The sequence below is a fragment of the Euprymna scolopes genome, chromosome 39, assembly GCF_053919585.1.
Source record: "Euprymna scolopes isolate OS-2025 chromosome 39, ASM5391958v1, whole genome shotgun sequence".
Classification (NCBI taxonomy): domain Eukaryota; kingdom Metazoa; phylum Mollusca; class Cephalopoda; order Sepiida; family Sepiolidae; genus Euprymna; species Euprymna scolopes.
The window spans coordinates 40,130,444-40,150,724 of record NC_136520.1 but is presented as its reverse complement, the minus strand read 5'-3'; the positions used below and the strand labels follow the sequence as shown (position 1 = coordinate 40,150,724).

The window sequence follows — 20,281 nt, the reverse complement described above, 5'->3', positions numbered from 1 at the left end:
GAGGTCTCTAGTTACTAAATACTAGAAGACCGAAACATGCTCATGACTGTGTAGCAACAAATTACTGCTTATGTAAAGACAAATTGAAACTGTAACTTGCTCTACTTCCGTATTGAGCACTCTTGTATTAACCTCGTTATATTTCATTGGTTACCCTACTTTTGAAAAATAGCATCCTCAAATTATATATATATATATATATATATATATATACATACACACACACACACACACACACACACATGTACGTGGGGGGTATAGAGAGAGATAAAAACAAAAAATAGTTCCATTTTTTATGTTTTTTTTTTAATTTAAATTTAAATGGAAACAATTCTGGATGTATTTTTATCAGATTAAAAATGCAACGTAGCCAAAAAAAAACCTTTAAAAAGCAAAATAGCGGATGAAATTGATGACCAACCATTACAACCACCACCGAGAGAGAGAGAGAGAGAGAGAGAGAGAGAGAGAGAGAGAGAGAGAGAGCATAAAAGCAATTAGAAATTCACCATTGTCCACTACTAGTGTTTCCAAAAGACTTCATAAAAAAAAAGAAGGATAACAGCAATACATTAAGAAACAAGGGCTAATTTTAGGAGAGGTAACACATCTTGATGAATTACATGTAGACAAAATTGGAAAAAAAAAAAAAAATTTCCATTTTCTTTTTAGGTGTAAATCCAATAATTATATGTTGCAATATTTTTTTTATATAAAAGGAGGGGTATAATTAAACGTTCTATTTATAAACACTGGTCATAGTAGTGATGTCAAAAGTTAAAAAAAAAAAAAAAAATATGACTTGGTTGCCATTATCTAGAACTGAAACATTTAGCTCTTCAACATTATTCGCTATTATTTGAGCTTAGTCTACATGCACATTAAAACTTTACAAATTAACCAACTTGAACGTATAAATGTATATCTGTTTATGAGCAGAGGAGCATTTTAAGTCAGATTACGTCTGCCAAGTTCTTTTTTAATTTTGATCCCTTAGCAACTATTTTTACCAGCTAAATTTAGAATTGTATCTGAATCTCTACTATTATATAAAAGTCACTTTTTGTGTGCGGTTGGTTGTTTTTGTTTTACGGCATATCAAGCCTTTTCAGGTTATTTAATGCCAAATCCAGTTATTTTGAAGAGCAATTTTTTAATAGAGTATATTTGTTGTTTTTTTTTTTCAAGTCGCCTGTTTCTATTTAACCCATAGTTGAGATCCTATCAGGTACTACCACTCCGGGTCAGAGTTGACCTGGGAGCAATGGCAATTAAGGGGTGGTTCCACACTCCCCAAAACCCACAAGCTAGGGCCTCACTATCGGATATAGTTTAAGGTCATATGCAGGACCAATTGTATGTGTGAGCTCCTTCCTTATAGGTTCCAAAACGACTGAGCCTATCTTTTGCAAATTTCACACAAAGATAATTTATATGTCTGACAGTGTTCTTAGATACGTTTTGTACAGAAATTCATCTGATAAGTATCAGAAATCAAAAAAATCCAATCCTAAAAATAGTCTTTCTGTCTCATAGATAAAAATGAATTTTTACAGGGGAATATTTTACATTACACTGAACAAGGGAGATAATAAAATCTCAACAAATCATTTCTTCTTAAAAAAAAAAAAAAAAATCATCGACATCTGGAAATATAGCTCAGTGGTAGAGGATTCACTACAGATCGAATGATCCGATGTTCAAATCCGGTTGCATCTCACCATTTTATTTTAATTTTTTCTTATTAACGAAGTAAATTTACGATAAAAGAATATGTACCATTATAAATTGCTCAAATCATTTCTTCGTTTGCATATTTTAAAACTAATCATTAATTAGAAGTAACTTTCCAGGGCATTCATCATCAAGCCCAAATATCAGCTGACATTTATTTATTTTTATTTTTTGCAAATTAGTCCACTGGGCAAATTAATACATCGTAATATATGATATTCAAAAGAGGATTGATTCTATAATAATGCGTATGCAATCTGCATAAATTATATTACGTTCAAGCATATTGTACAACCGGGCAATGCTAGGCATCCAGCTAGTCCCCTATTTATCAAATTTCAGGTCTGTAGACTTAAATTGACCAAGTAGTTTGGTAGAGAACGTTTGACACACACACAGATAGACAAGCTTACTTTATATATATATATATATATACTATTATATAAACGGAACTGTGTGTGTGTGTGTGTGTGTGAGAGTGAGTGAGAGAGAGAGAGAAAGAGTTATCTATGGACTCCTAAATGGCTGCGCCAATTTTTTTTTTTTTTTTGATTTCACACAAATATACTTTACATGCTTGGCAGTGTTCTTAGATAGGTTTTGTATCAGAATGCCTTCGATAAGTCTCGATAATCGAAAAAAAATCCGATAAAAGAAAGAATCGGCGATTTTGGCTGAAGTTAATATACAGCTTAACATCACAAGCGCATTAGTGAAATTTTATTACCGCACAAGCAGCCTACCATATAAAATCAACAGTAGACATTTTGATATGACAGGGGTGCGTTCAAAATGAATGTTTTTGGCTAGAGCAACCCTACACCATGACACTTGATATTTGCATTTTAAAACTTTACTTCAAACCATTCTATAAAAATAATTTTATAAACTCAACAGTAGGTTCTCTACAGTGCAATATGGACTATAATGTATTGTGGACTAAGTAACTGTCGGGAGGATTGAAAAATGAGCGGTTTTACCGATTTAGATGATAATAAATTATGGAATGGTGAAACATTCAATGATCCTCGTTCTCTCCCAGACAATATTGGATCTCTCTGCTAGTACATACATATATATCAGTCACTTTGTGTGTGAGTTCTTTCCTCATAGGAACCGAAACGGCTGAGCATATCTTTTGCAAATTTCACATAAAGCTAATTTATATGTCTGGCAGTGTTCTTAGATATGTTTTGTACAGAAATTCATCCGATAAGTATCGAGAATCAAAAACATCCGATCCTAAAAATAGTCTTTCTATCTTATAGATAAAAATTTTTTACAGGGGAATCTTTTACATTATACTGAACAAGGGAGATAATAAAATCTTAGCAAATCATTTCTTCTTAAAAAAAACAAAAAAAAAACAGATTTATTATAATCTGGAAATATAGCTTAGTGGTAGAACATTCAACTACAGATCGAATGATTCCCTGTTCAAGCCTGGGTATACCTCACTATTTTATTTTTATTTTTTCTTATTAATGATTCCAATTTATGATAAAAGAAGAGGTACCATTTAAAATCACCACAAATCCTTTCTTTGTTTGCATATTTTAAAACTACGTTAATCAGAAGTGACTTTTCCAGGGCATTCATTGTCAAGCTCAAATATCTGCTGCCATGATATTGCAAACAAAGGCGAATGGGATTTGATGAATGAGATTACCATTATTATTTTTTTTATTTTTTTTTTGTGAATTAGTCCACCGGGCAAATTATTCCTCATAATCTTCTTCCATAATATAAATCTTACCTGTCTGTTTAAATGTATGTATGTATGCCTAAAACTTTTGACAGAGGCGACGGATTTTCACAAGACTAGTATCATTTTGAAGCTTGACCTTTCGGCCGACAAATATCGAAAAATTGGCTAAAAACATGAATTCCTTCACCTTCAACTGGGCCCTTTTCTACAGAGAGGGGTCGCTTATTTCACAAATATTTTCGAAAGTCATCCCACTTTTCGATTTACTAACCTTAATTTAAACCTTCGCCACTTCCGGTTTGGCGATGGAGGCAACAGCAAAGATGTAACTTTTTTTTTTCATGTTCTTTACTTCCTTCGCGGCATGGGTTCGAGCCTGCCTGCCTACTACAACTTTTTTTTTTTTTTTTTTTTGCTTTGATATGGTGCGGTCAAAATGAATGCTTCCCTTTAGAGCACAATTGAAGCATGATAGTTGACTTTTGCATTTTAAACTTTGATTCAAACCATTATACATAAAAAATGATTTTATAAAATCAACAGTAGGTTCTTTACAGTGCAATGTAGACTATAATGCATTCTGAACTAAGTCACTGTGAGGAGGTATGTGAAGCTTCCTCCTGGTGCACCATGATGGGTCTCCAACTAGAGCAGGTAATCAATCGATTTGATTAAAAAAAAATAGGTGATTTCATCGATTTTCATGGCAATAAAAATGTGGGAGTGTGAAACATTTTTTGAACATCATTCAACCCCGGGAAACATCAGATCTCCCTTCTGGTAATTAATATATGAATGCTCTGATTGATTTAGCCTAATAAATACAGAAGAGATATATTTGTTTTATTTACTTAAAGAATAAATAACTTAAAATGACAATTATTTTTACGGGAATTAAAGAGATATTTTTTTGTACATAATTTTGCAAATCTTATTTTTTAATGTGCACATTTTAATGTAAAGATAATTTTAGAGAAAGTGAAATTTATACGATGGAAGGAAATACACAAGTGAAAACACTATTTTTTTTTTTTTTAACATTGATATTCTAAAAAAAGGTTTAGGCAAAAGTTGAAGACAGCATTCATACACAGTTGCTGTAGGCTTACAGAAAACAAAAAGAAGTCTCAGTATTTTATTAGTAGATCTATTCTGTCAATAATGGTAACATTTTTTTTAATCTTTTTTTTGTGTATTTATTTAGAATTACACTTATTTAAAAAAAAAAAATACAGGAAAATCTTCATGTACTCATCACAGAACGAAAATGTTGTATTCCAAAAACCACATAAATTGATCAAATAGTTCGTTTTTTAATTAAGAAAATCAAACATTATAATAACGTGAGACATAGGATTTGATTGGCAATGTTGAAGAAATAAAAGAGACAACTAAATTCGAACTACCGAGATCAAACTCAAGCTTATAATGGATTTATTTAGTATCAAAGTCGCTAAAAATCATAAAATTTTATTTCTTAATAAAAAAAATATGTGATTTTTGGAATGCAACATCTTCATTTCGTGACGAGTATGTACAAATGATTTTTCTGTTTTTTTTTTGTTTTTGTTTTTTAAATAAGTGTTACTTTAAATAAGCACCGTTTTTTTTTTTTTTAATCAAGTTAAAAAAAATATTTTAAGCTATTTTATAACATAGTATCAAAATTTACTTTTTTATGTTATACCATAATTCACGGGTGATTTAATGCCGAATTCAGCCATTTTGTTAAGGGTTATCGTGCTTAAAATTTTGAACCATCAACAATTATTTATTTAGGAACCATCTTGCTCTGTTCTACAGCCATTTGATGATTTTACACCGAATTCAATAATTTTGTTAAGGGTTGTTATTCTTTAAAGTTTTAATATCTACAAATAATGTTTACTTAAGAACCGTCTTGCTTTGTCCTACAGCAATTTGTATCAAGAAGTATGTCGCCTCTCCCTAAAGAATGTCTACTTAGCAAGAAGAAGAGGAAGAAGAAGCGCGGATGTGTGCTCTCTAAGAGCGACAAGCAGTTGAAGGTATTTACAGTGAAATGCCTACCTGTTGGTTGGACTGAAATAAAATAAGATCGAACACTATTTTAGCATTTCATTCACTCGACTTAATATCAAGGTAACACAAACTCGTTTGGAAATCAGTTCAAATATATATCGCCTGAAACGAAATAGTCAGATGAAACCAAAATCTTAAAAAATAGTGAATGGTTTTTGTTCAGTGTCTTCCCTATATTAAAAAAAAAAAAAAAAAAAAAAAAGTGCTTGTTTAGAATAAGAACAAAAATCGAACAATTGAATTTGAACTAAAAGCAACGTCAAGTATTTAATTGTTGTGTCGAAATGAGTAACATATCCAAAAATTACAAAAAATAATAAAGTAGAAAATAAATTATTAATGAAAACTGCTTTCAAAGTGCTGACTTCATGCAGTTATCTCCCCTGTCTATTCTGTTTATTATTTAAATAAACAGAATAGACAGGGGAGATAACTGCATGAAGTCAGGCAGTAATGGCGGATGACTGGATTATGAAAGTAAATGTTTAATATAATAATGTAGTAAGATGTTAGTAATTGCGACATAGCAATTAAATAGATAACATTGCTTTTAGTTAAAATTCGATTTTCGTTATTATTACGAACAAAGGCCAAAAGATCTGTATAATGTACGTACCTGTGACAAAACGAATAGATCTAAAAATTTCAAAAATCACATAAACTGATCAAGTAGTTAAATTTTTATAAAGAAAAACATTTTAAGCAATTAATGGAAATTCGTATGCATTACAACATAAACCTAGTAAGTATGATTATTAAGTTATCACTCTTGTACAATTTTTTTCTTTTTTTTTTTTCAAAATGGTGAGTGAGACAGTCACTCCTTGGATGCTCATAAAATTTTACTTTTTTTTAATAAAAATAAAACTACTTTATCAATTTACTTGATTTTTGGAATATGATATTTTTTTTGTATCATCACAGGTATGTACATCATACAGATTTTTCTTTATTCTCGTTTCTTGAGATATGGGGAGAATCTTAGACAAGAACCTAATGAATAAACATAAAAAGGAAAAATGGGAACAAGCAAAAAAAAAAAAAAAAAGAAATATTCAATTAATAAAATGAAATAAAATCATGGAAATAATAGATTAGAAAAAAGCGAGCTAACTCTCTAAGTCTTAAGGAATTAAAATGAAAAAAATTTCTGATTTTGAACTAGCAATTTGATAGAACAAAATTTTAAAAATAAAATTGAAAACAATTATTGTAACTTATAATTTATACATCTATAAAAGTGAAATTGTGTGTGTATGTGTGTGTGTGTGTGTGTGTGTGTACACATTTCCCTACCAAACTACTCTGTCAATGTTCAGTCTACAGACTCGAGATTTGACATAAAGGGTATTGAGATTTGGGAAAATCTTTTTAATCGGTTTTCAGCCAGAAATGTGGCTGTCAAGGGATCAAAGTTCAACGATTTGATCTTTGAAAACTCTACCAAACTCCTCTGGCAATTTTGGGTCTAAACACTTCAAATTTTAGATGTAGGTTACTTGGACATGGATCAAACCTTTTATTTTGATTTGAGCCCAAAACAATAAATGTTAAAAGGTCAAAATTCGGGTGAAAGTTAAAATAAATATGACCTCTGCCGTCTCTACCAAATTACTCAGCCAATTTTAGGTCTAAACATTTGAAATTTTACATAAAGTGTATGTGAATATAACAATCGAGATGAGAATAGTAGTCTGAATGATCTGAATGGAAATAAATTCAACAAGATCATCTGATACTGTCTTACGGAGGGAAAGTATCCAACCATATTCAAGCCAAGTGTGATTTGTAAGTTTAAATGTTATTTGAGTCTGACTTTGAAAACCTGACAAGATATATACAGGGTGTCCAAAAAGTCACTGAAGGGTCGAAAATCTTTGTTATTTTACCATTAATGATTATTTTTTTTCTCTTTTTCAAATATTTTACAGATAATATTTTGGAAATTAATTATAGATAAGTATAGCATTAAACAATGTACGCAAGTTGTGAAATTGTTTCACCAAAATCAGGGTCAAGTTCAGTGACTTTTGGACACCCTGTATATGAAAATGACAAAAGTCTATATTCCAAATTTTAAGATGTTCACCATCTTACCTTTTATTTCTTTAATTGCGTAGGACATGTACAATTCTTTATGGCACCTGTTTCATAGTGCAGAATCATGTAATTATTATGTTAACTTTTTTTTTTATTCTGCTCTTAACTAATCAGAAGAAAAACAACTTATTAACGTTAAAAAAATAAAGGAATATGAGCAGGATTACAAAATCCGAAATTGGAAGAGAAGTTGCTATTATTTTTCAACGAATTTCGCCATCATCTCTTCCAATTTCGGATTTTGCAATCATGACCATGTTCCTTTATTTTCTTTTAAAGTTAATAAGCTCTTTTTCTTCTGATGAATTAAGGGCGGAATAAATTCAAAAATTTGCATAATAATTACATGAATGATCATTCGCTACGAAACAGGTGCTGTCAAGAATTGAACATCTCAACATACTTAAAGAAATAAAAGGTAAGATGGTCAACATCTTGAAACTTGGAATACAGACTTTTGTCATTTATTCATATATGCATTGAGCTTCATAAATTAAAGGACTAGTGTTAATAAAAGGTTTAATACAATTAAATAAACATATTTCCCCTTTAAACACATATATATAGGTATCCATATTATCAATTGTCTGGGCTAGATGAAATAATTAAAAAAAAAAATTGTAATAAGCTTCGCCATTATATTGCTAATAGCATGGTACAAGAATAACAAATAAAAATTTGCTAGTTAAGAGAAAAGGTTAGTTTGTCAGCTTAATTGCTACTTGGGTATGACTTCAAAAATCCAACAAGATAACTTTATATGTTAGATTAATTTTATTTATTTAAACATAGACACATCATTTGTTTCCTATCACAAATTAAATTTACAAATAATGAGAACTTAAATAAAATGAAAAAAGTATATATGAATGGCAAAACTATCAAGGTTGTCTAGAAGTTTTGTTGTCTTGTTGACTTGCTGATAGCATTGGAGCATAAGGAGGAGCAGGTTCTGGTGAGTTTGCACAAATTAGGAGTCGATGGAATAAGTTTTGGGAAACTTCTGCCATTACTAATCAGCAGAGCATTACCATTGTTGATGATTTCTCTTAGTTATAGAACTCATTTCATTTAGCTCTGTAAGAGATTAAACACAAGGTCATGTGTAGCTGAAAAATCTGCACTAGACAAAATGGCTACCAGTAGCAAGCTCAATCGCACCACTCCACATAAAGAGGGAAAAGGCAATTCAAAAATGGATTCAAAACATCAAGGAGGAAACAAATGACTTATCAATCCAATAAATTTTAAAAGATGGCCCAGATACCTCCAGACTCAAGCCCCGAAAGCCCTTCTATAACTCAAAAATAAAACATTTCCAACCAGCTGAGACATGGAAGGAAGAATGGAGAAACAGTACTCCTACAGGAGAAGACATTATTGAAGACCCAACTTTGCGCCTCCCAGGTCTTGCTACAAACAGTAGGAAGCAGTGGGTATATGCAAACTGTATCAGAACAAGACACTTCAGGACAAATACAGATTGAGACAAATTAACTCCCCTATCTGTTCAAAATGCAAGGAAGCCCCCCCCCCACCCTCCCAGGGACACAAATCATCTGATCCTACACTGTCCAGTCACCCGACTGGAAGGAGGCTATCCGACAGCTCATCTATCTGAAGACAATTTCTCAGACTGGCTGGCTACCATATGATACTACTAGTGCTATTACTACTAGAAAAATTGTTTGAACAGCCTGTTAAAATGTTTTTGATTATAATGGAGGGTATAACTACCAACATTTGGATGATCTTATTTATAACTACGGTTAGGATAATCAACCAATGAGAAGCCTCCGACTTTATTATAAAAATATCAAATTTTGGATTCAAGTCAGTTTACTCCAGTCTCTGTCTTGAATCGGACTACATTGATTCTTTCCGCCGTCATTGTTATTAAGAATTACTCAAGACTTGAGATCTGTGCCAATTTGATTTACTACTGCTATCTTTGCGAACGCATCATGAAAGATTAGCATAAACGATGGCGGTGAGTTGGCACAAAATAGTGCGAGGATTCAGGGGTTAATACCATGCAAACGGTAAATTTGCGACGGATTTGAATATCAGATTCGTTGTCACCGACCCCGAAAACCTATAAAAAACAGATTTTATTGGTTGGTGTTCTGTTGTACCCATTTACTATGCCTCCCCACGGGACAGAGTTAGACACCAGGGTCGTTTTTTAACATGGAGAAAAGGTACAAAAATAAAAATTGTCTCAGTCGTGAAGCATTTCTCCTCCACCGAAAGAGAACAAGAAAATGAAGTGCAGCATCTGAAGAACAGATACTACACTTTGATCTTGACCAAAAGGCCAAGAAAGTAGTTAAAGTAAACATTTACCAAAAAAAAAAAAATCTTAGATCTTAAACTTTGTTCTCTTTTCTTGACCTCAACCATCGGCATCACGTTTTTTCCTCTACCATAAGGTAAGCACCATCTAATTTTCCTTTATATTTTAAACCACACTTTACCACGGACTTTCAGTGTGCATTTTCGCAGAACAGTTTAAAAAAAAAAAAAAAAACTATTTACACTTCAACTGCTTATTAGTTTTAAAAACGAGTTATTTCCCTTTACATCATACAGTTACCTCCCCTTACTACAGCCTTCAGCATGCAGAAAACCTATATGTAGTAGATGAAACCGAAAACAGTAGACAACACATTACAATGAAATCAAATAATGAGGATTGTGAATATTACTTTTTTTTTTTTTTTCATCTTTTCATGTTAGTAAATTTTACAGAATTTAAACTCACTAATGAAGTTTATTGATTAATAAATAATTAATAATCTATTAGCGGGATCTGTGGAAATTCCACAGAAGACTCTTTCATAAGTAATATATTGATGTTGGCATTCTTTGGATGTTTAGCGTAAATAGAGACAGCCTGATATTATTGTATCTCTTTTGTTAAAATTGCAAAAGTATTTATCCAAGCTAACAGGGATGTCCAGTATAGACCGGTTGTAAAATACACTTAAATCTGATATTTTAATTTATGCAAACTTCATATATATTATTGTACCTATTTACTATGCCTCCCCACGGGACAGAGTTAGACACCAGGGTCGTTTTTTAACGTGGAGAAAAGGTACAAAAATAAAAATTGTCTCAGTCGTGAAGGATTTCTCCTCCACCGAAAGAGAACAAGAAATAGAAGTGCAGATTGTAGTCAATTTTCTATCGATTCTTATATATTATAAAGTCTGGATTTCAAAAATAAAAAATATATTCATATGACTTTGGTGCATCAGCTTGAATCGAAACTGAGACCAAAACTTATGATAATATATATATATATATATATATATATATATATATATATATATATATATATATATAATTTGAGTTCCTTCAGCTTTAATCAAAACTGTAACCAAAACTTATGAAGAATTCTTGGTAAAATTATTTATAAAAAATAATAGATGACTTGAGTGTCATCACCTGTAATCGAAACCTAAACCAAAATTTATGAAGAATTCTTGGCAAAATTATTTATTACAAGAAATGTAAGGTCATAACAATTAAACGACAATCACGCGGAAGAAAAAAGATGTAAGCATGACACACAATATAACACATGCGCTATCGTATTAATATATAGATATATCTATAAAAGTGAGAATTTGTTTGTGTATGTGTGAGGACAATTCTCAACCTATATACTCAATGAATTTTTGATCTACAGACTTGAAATTTAGTATATAGGGTATTCAGACGTGTAAAACTTTTTAATCGGTTTTCATCTGGAAAAAGGGCTGCTTTGGGGTCAAAATTGAAAAATTGGTACGTGTGTGTGTGGGGGGGGGTTATCTGTTTGTCAACTGTTTTCACGAATGTGCATGCACGGCCATTAAACATGACATCTTCTTTATGTTAAGAATAAGTAGGTTTGAAAACACTTTTTAAAGATCATGTAAAGCTGGTCTAATGGTTATCATACTTGATTCACTGTCTTTAAGGTTTCGATCTCAGCTCGAGTTTTTTTTTTTGTTTTTTTTTACTCACAAGAAGTGAACTGTTTAGAAAAAAACATAATACTTGCATGCACATGTCTCAGTTTCTGTATGAATTAAAATATAATATCTATTCATATTTTATCACTGGACAACGCCGGGTAGCCTGTTAGTATCTTTATAAAGTCACCATTCAACCATTCATGGAGAATTGTTGCCACACCTGAGCTCCTTCAGAGAAGGTGCAACAAAAGTACTCTCTAATCTAATAGGTCCTGCACTGTCTATCAATGTCCGGCCCCTGTCCCATCATAGTAATGTGACTTCCTTGTGCTTGTTTTACAAGTACTTCCACGGAATGTTCTCTAATTAACTAATGACAACAGCATATTCTTTTCATTGTTTTGATTCTCGAGTGTGTATCCGTTGATATCTTATATGCTTTTATACAGAGTGATGTGGTTCTCGGTTGATTAACTGTGTCTAACTGTGTCGGATATATACTGGAGAGTCAAATGATAAGAATATTCTGTTGTCATAGCCCTACTTATTACACATATAAGCCCCTCAATGTAAAAACCGCCAATGAACATGAACAAGCAGCAACCTTGACTGTAGAGATCTCCAGATGGCAGAAAACTTCCTAATCTGATAGCCTTTTTTGCGAGGAAGAAAGCTATATTATCTCTTCTGATACTACACTGTTCTATTCTGTCCTCGATCAGTGAGGGAGAAATCCTTCTAAACTGAGGCAATTCTTATTTTTGTTCCAATCCAGAGTGCCTCTTTTGGGGGAGCTGGAGTTTTACCACATTTAAAAACCGACCGGGTATGTTTTACAATCAACAGCGATTCAAAAAAGTGGGGGGGGGGAAATCAAATATCTCACAAATAAATGTTACCAAAGGCAAGATAAGTTACTCTTCTACTTAGCTGAATAAGTTTTTAATGTTTTTTTCTTCATATAAAATTTTTATTCAGCTTGAAAGACAAGTAATGTTGAGCAGTACACAAGCGCAAAGAAAAATGGCCGCAAAACAAATACACTGCAACAATTTTTCTTTGTGCTTATGTACTACCTGACATTACTTGTTTTCGAATAAACATTTTACAAGCCGATTAAACATTTTGGGAATCAGATATTTCCGCTTAGCCAATCCAGTGAGGGGACAATTTGACAAACATTTTTATAAAAAATTTTATAACATTTTAAAAAAATTTTTTTTAAACAATATGAAAATGTATCACTTTAACTGTTTTAAAGAAAAATCATATTTTTTGCAAAACTCTTTTTGGTTTATTATTTTCTAATTAATTTTTTAAGGATTAAAAACATAAAAAATATTTTTGAATTCGTTTTTTTAATTAAGAAAGACCATATTAAAATATATCATTGTTGACGACCGAGTATTGTCTATTTTTGTTTTGTATTTTAAATGAACAGTTATTTTAATTTTTTTTTTTTTTTTGATTAAGAAAAACAATGTGAAAATATAATTTCCTTGTTGATGACAGAATGTTGTCTGTTTTTGTGTTGTGTTTTCAATAAACACAGTTTGAAGTTTTTAATGTTTATATGAATTTAACTGTTTTCTGAAAAATCATGTTTTTTTTGCAAAACTCTTTTTGATTAATTATTTTATAATTAATTTTATAAGGATTATAAACTTAAAAAATATTCAAAAGTTTTTTTTTTAATTAAGAAAAACACCATAAAAATATAATCTTGTTGTTGACGACCGAGTGCTGTTTGCTTTTGTGTTGCGTTGTGTTTTAAATAAACCCGGTTATTTTTAAGTTCTTCTTTTTTTTTAATGAAATTAATTTTTTTTCTTTTAATAATTTTTACTTCAATTTTATTCAAAGAAAAAATATCTTCGTTTCCGGAATTAATTTTAAAAATTAAAATTAAAAAAAAAAAAAATCGTTTACAGAATTAATTTTAAAAATATAAAAAAAAAAAAATCTGACTTTAACGACAAAGCGCTAATTTGACCCCCCCCCCCCACACACACACTCCACTGAATCAGCTATGCTGGATTGGCCACGCTGAAACATACCAGACCCAAACATTTTACATTAAGTAAAAACACTAAAAACTGATCCAGCTAAGTAGAAGGGTAACTTATCTTGCCTTTAGTAACATTTATTTGTTATATATTTGATTTTTTTACTACTTTTTCAAGTCACTGTGAATTGTAAAATGTACCCAACCGATCTTGTGTCTTCCTTTACCCTCATGAGGAGTAAGTAAATAGAAACTTCTTTCCTCGGACTGCTAACTTTTACAGTTTCCTCCCTGCTCCATGTTTCACTGACAGTAACAACACACAGAAATTTAATTACAATATGGACATCTTGCTACACAACTCCCCATCTAAGATTCCCTTTATAAATCTGGGCCCCTAATCACAGTAGTTCTTCATGTCTCAGTGGCAAGATGCCTTGTTTTAGGTGTGTTGGGGTGAGGGTTGGGGGTGGTAAATCAAAAGTAAAAAAAAAAAAAAAAAAAAGAATTAAGATGAAATTCAGTCATACACTTGAGTTGATTTGATTTTATTGCATTTGGTTAAAGTTTTCTATTTTATGTCCCATTTTAGATTACTGTCATTTTTTTTTAATCTAGATTATTATCTTTGTACATATTTTTGGACTTTTCTAGCAAAGAGTGACGTGAAAGATAATAATTCAAATTAAAAAAAAGTTACAAAAATCAATTTATTATTATATATTTATTAATACGATAGCGTGTGTGTGTGTGTTCTTTTGTGTGTCACGCTTTCTGGCAAATTTCATTGGTTGAGATTTAATTCCGGCATACACATTTACGAACGATTTTAAGTTATTCCGTAGTAAAAAAATGATAACACAAATCTCTCGGTCGGCGGACGCTATAAGTTTTCTAATTTAAAATATTTGGGACAAAAAATTGATGCATCACACTGCACTTCTATATTTTGTAATAATATCCACAGCAGTTATTTGTCTTTTTTTTTTTTTTTTCATTGTTTATTTTTTTACATTTTTTCTTATTATTATTAGAGAGAGAGAGAGAGAGAGAGAGAGAGAGAGAGAGAGAGAGAGAGAGAGAGAGAGAGATTTATGTATTAATATATAGAGTTGCTTAGATAAATATTTTTATAGTTTAACAAAAGGACTAGAATAATATAATGGTGTATTCATTCATCCTGAACGCCCACAGAATCCCCAGCATCAATATATTACATATGAAAGATGCCACTGTGGAATCTACACAGGTCCCGCTAGTTATTATTATTATTATTATTATTATTATTATTATTATTATTATTATTATCTGTTGTTGTTGTTGTTGTTGTTGTTGTTGTACTCACTAGGAGTTCTCACATCAACCATCATCAGAGATTACTCACTGACAACAACCAGTGGTGTTTTCTGGAGTCTAGGCGAAAAAAAAGTCTCCCCAGATTTCTAGTACTCTCCACCTATTTTGATAACATTTGCGAATAAATTTGCGTTATCGCAACAGTCATTTACGATTTATTTCTAGCTGATAATGACTTGGTTTTTCACTGGAATTTGGGTGGCAATAAGCATTCCCAAAGTTCCAGTCCCCTTCGCACCGATCCAGTGGAGGTCTGATCAGTGCTTTTTCTCTTCAGTTTTTCTATCCTCCTTGATTCTTCTCGACTATATGGTGTGGTGCCAGTTAATGCCAACACTACCATTTTTTTTTTTGGGGGGGGGGTAATTTACAATTTTATGGTTTCAGTTTTCTTGGCTCTATGTGGCATGCCATCTTTTCGTTTTTACTTTTGTTCCTATTTGCTTGTCTCCCCACGAGGGCAGAGTTAGACACAAGGTCGGTTTTTAATGTCGGGAAAATCCAACTCCCCCAAAAAGGGGCACTCTGGATAGGAACAAAAATTAGAATTGCCTCAATCTAGAAGGATTTCTCATCCACTGATTGAGGTCAGAAAAAGTGAAGTGTAGTATCAGAACAGATATTATACTTTGCTCCTAGTTTTACTTTTGTTGTAGTTTCTATGTGACCGGTTAGCATTTGTAACTCATATGAATTAGTTTCCGCATTCAATGGTATTACTTAGAATTTTGGCTGTTTTCTATTGCAAAATTTCAGCCTACCTCTTGATTCCGATTTCTCCTAGTCCTTTTTCCAAGTTCTTTGGGACTGCTCCAAGTGATCCTAATCATTATTATTATTATTATTATTATTATTATTATTATTATTATTTCATAGTAGTCTCAATTTTGGGATAGTTTTAGTTGGATTTTTTTTTAAACATCAGGTCAATTTTCTCGAATGTATTTTTTTTCTCTTTTTTTTTTTTTACAATGGAGTCACCATTTATCAAGGCCCAAAGGCCACTTGAGGATAGGAGTTAATAAATGTAAGATGGTAATGTAGTAATCATTAATGGTGTAAGTTGGGTACAATTGGATTATTTAAGGGGACGACATTTCAACAAAAACTTATTTATATTAAACCTGAGGGCTACCATACTGTAGTCAGACAGGAAGCAGGCCAATGGAACAGTGTTCCACAGGCGGGCAATTCTAGGAAAGAAAGAAGCTATGTTCATGGAATCTGCATTTAGATTTAGGCACAGATAGAGAGTGGGGTAAATTGTTTATAGTGGTTGTAGCTAGTCGAGTGTTTTGCAAGTTAGGGATAGGCATAGATTGAAGCTCAGATTCAAGCTGTACCTTAACATATTTATCATCCCTAAGAGGCAAGCTTTTTGCATAATTTAAAAGAAATTGTCTTATTCATCCCTCTCTGGTTGATTATCATTAACGACTTTGTACGGCTCAGAGTTGTGGGTTACCTATCATCTTCACCTGCAGCTTCTCAAACGTTTCTGCCAGTGCTGCCTTTGTACCATCTTCAACATTCACTTGAGTGACTTCATCACCAACCTTGAAGTGCTCGGACAGGCCAAAATCAGCAGTATTGAGGCCATGTTGTTGAAATCACAACTACGCTGGGCTGACCATGTCTCCAGGATGGAAAACCACTGTCTCCCCCAAATCAATCTCAATTGGTGAACTTTCTATTTGCCACTGCGACAAAAGGGCACCAAGGAAACGATACTGTCCAAAGATATCTCTTGGTGCCTGTCACATTGACTACCGTCAGTGGTCAATCCTTGCAGCAGACTGACGTGTTTGGCGGCACACCATCCATCAAGGAGTCTTCTCCTTCTGCGGACTTGTCAATTTTTGAACGGGATGTTGGGGTGGGGAAGGGACATCTTGCTGACATTTTAGAGCTACGCAGGCCAAACTAAAAAAATTATGAGCTGGACATGTTTTATACCGTTTTGCTTATTGGCTTCTCTTTTTTTTTTTTTTTTTTTTACGTGAAAATAGTTCTTCAAATCTCCATTCTTTTAATCATTTTATGAAAAAAAAAAAAAAAAAAAAAAAAAAACACTAGCGCACAATTTTCACACATTTCCATTCTTTAAAAAACTCTTCTTAAATATTTTTACGTTTTCCATGAGAGATCTGCAGGCTGGATTAGAGACTTTGGTGGGTCAGATTTGGACAGCAGGTTGTAGTTTAGACACCCCTGCTCTATTCTATAAAAATCAACTTAATCTTCAAATGCAATACTGTATTTTAAAAAAACTTTTGGTAATAAATTAAAGAAAAAGAATTTGGGCACTAATGGCCTTAAAAAAAGTTTTCTATATCATATATATATATATATATATATATATATATATATATATATATATGATATTAGTGATGGGGCGATTCCAATATTTTTCCCGATTCTGACACAATTACCAATTCCGATTCTTTATACATTTGATAAATATTTAACTATAGAGTTGTATTTTTATTCCCTGATTACCGTAAAAACACATGTTAAATGTGAAGATATTTCCTTTGACGGAAAAATATACTTGTGGGAAGGGGGACGATCTCTCGATTTTATCTTCACTGGTAATTTAAAATCAATAAATATTTATTACTTAGATACAGGTGGAAGGAGCGCTAACTAGCCCCAGCCCCAAACCTAGACCAGACTCTAACCTGCAGTTGTTGCGAGCAGGCTTGTTTATTCCAAATTGGCCGTCTGCAGCATGTCTGCAGAAAACGTGGATAAGTCTTTTTCTAGATTTTCGTGTGCAAAGCAAAACCATGATGCTGATCATTTCTCATTTTTCCCCAATGCATAATGAATTAGTTTCAATTAATACAGAATTACATTTTTGATGATTAAAAATTACACGTGATTGTCTTTATTTGGTAATACCATCATAATCACCATCTCTCATTTTTTTTTCCCAATACATAATCGATTTTTCAATACATAATTAATTTTTCAATACATAATTACAAGTTTTGATGATTGCAAATTACATGTGATTGTCTTTATCTGGTAAAATAAAATCATGCACACAAAAGTTTCAAATGTAAATAAATTTTTGCATTTCCAAATGGAAACTCAACAAAAGCAAAAAAAAATTAATTTTTTTTATAAATATATAAATTATATTCCATTGCTATCAATTAAAAGCAAAAAAAAAAAAAAATTTATCATTAATTTAATCCAAAATTTTTTTTTTAATTTTAATAAATTAATTTAATAAAATTTAGATTAGAAAAAAATAATTTAATAAATTTTAAATAAAAAAATTCATTTACTAAAATTTAAATACAAATTTTTTTTATTTTTTTTATTTTTTTTATTTTAACCCATTAGTGCTTATGGTTCTTTCTTTAAGACTAGGAGGGTAATCTATATATATAAAAGCATAAATGTGTGTAAGTGTGTGTGTGTGTGGGTGCATTTTTTCTGTATGTCCACCAAAGGCTTTTTTCGCCAGGCTTCTCAGTCGGGTCACTCCTTCTTAAAGCTTTTTATATACCCCATAGATAATAATATCTACCAGTTATGACCTGGCGTCATGTCTATCTTTGATTTGCCCAACTTTTACATGCTATTTTCGAGATTTTTTTTTTATCGCTACATCTTCGTTACGCTTTTCAGTATAAAAAAAGCGAATGCTAGGGCAGGGGAAACAGAAACTGGCTTGCAGCGCAAAACTAGGTCAAACATCACGCGACTTAACTTTCTCGCACCTATCAATCTCACTTTATAAACGTTAAATTAAGACACCTTCCACTTCCTCTCCCCATCGTGGCCGAGATGGTTAGGTGTCACGTTTTTTTTCCCTTTCATTTTTACCTTGACCTCAAGGCTTTGGGTTCGAGCCTACCTTCCTACCAAAACTTTTTTTTTCTTTTACACCTCCAAACACCCGGCCAATGTTTTTTTTTAAACAGGGGTATTTTGATCTACCCCCCACAACACACACACCTCCAAACACCAGGGCAACGCCGGGTACCCCCACTAGTCTATAATATAAATCTCACCTGTCTGTTTAAATGTATGTATGTATATTTATATGTTTGCCTAAAACTTTTGACAGAGGCGACAGATTTTCATGAGATTGGTATCGTTTTGATGCTCGACCCTTCGGATGACAAATATCGAAAAATTGGCTAAAAACATTAATTCCTTCATCCTCAACTGGGCACTTTTGTACAAGGAGGAGTTGCTTTTTTCGCTGATGTTTTCGAAAGTCATCCTCTCTTTTCGATTGACTAGCCTTAATTTAAACCTTCGCGACTGCCTGTTTGGTGATGAATGCAACGGCAAAGATATCACATTTTTTTTTTCACATTCTTTTCCTCCTCCATGGTATGGGTTCGAGCCTGCCTACCTACTATCACTTTTTTGCTCAACACACACCTCCAAACATCTAGGCTAGTCTATAATATAAAAGGTAAAATGGGTGCACGCGTTTGTGCATGTCCAAGAAAGTTTTTTTTTCACCGGGCTTCTCGACAACGTTACTATTTTGGAGAACTTTCCTTATACTCCCTAGATTATAATATCTCCGATTCGAAAACAGACGTCGTCCTTATCTTTATTTTGATCGCGTTTTACAAAAATTCCTAGTTTCGAGTGTTTGCTTGTCTTTTTCGTATAAAAGTGAAGCTAGTCGAAGTGAAGTAAACAGCCGGCCGGAACATTCAGAAAGGCAATCAACTTTGATCAATGTGGGGGGAAACCCTTCATATCAGACAATTGCTATTCATTTGGACACTGCCAGAGTTCCCCCTTTTTGGGGGGAGCTGGTTTTCCCCCAACATCGTGGGGAAAACAAATATGGTGGCAAGCTTGAGTTAGACTTCATTTCTGCACTTGCGTGATTCTCATTCATTTCTTTTTCATCACTAAATTTGAACAGTTTACACTTCCGCTCGCGTCATGGCGCAGCGGTAAACTCTCAGCGTTTCTTTCACTTTCTTTTCCGCCTTCGAATCACGGGTTTAAACCTGCCTGCCTACCACCACTTTTTTTTTTTTTTTTCAAACACACATCTACAAACACCCGGGCAATGCTGGGCACCCCTGCTAGTTAACAATATTTCAGCAACATCTGTATGTCTTTCAAATATTATATCTACTGTCTGATGCATATTGACAACTTTGGAATGCAATAATATAACTAATTTCATTCGTTAATGTCATCAATCAAAAAATTTTTGATAAGTAGTCCTTATAACCAACCGATCCCATGGGCCGATGGGTAGAACTGCCAATTATCAACGCGATGGTTGTAAGTTCAGTCCCCGGCTAGAGAAAGGTGCTAGTCTAGCTGCACTGATGCGTTGCGATACAACAAAAC

At 32.5% G+C, this 20,281-nt stretch overlaps 1 protein-coding gene and 1 pseudogene across 11 annotated transcripts in view; both read right to left on the bottom strand.

Moving 5' to 3' along the window:
- The window catches only part of LOC145263767 (coiled-coil domain-containing protein AGAP005037-like), a 758,348-nt gene that overhangs the window by 73,832 nt on the left and 664,235 nt on the right, over positions 1 to 20,281 (bottom strand). The gene's annotated exons all lie outside the window — the stretch shown is intronic.
- LOC145264010 (U2 spliceosomal RNA) lies at positions 9,800 to 9,932 on the bottom strand (annotated as a pseudogene).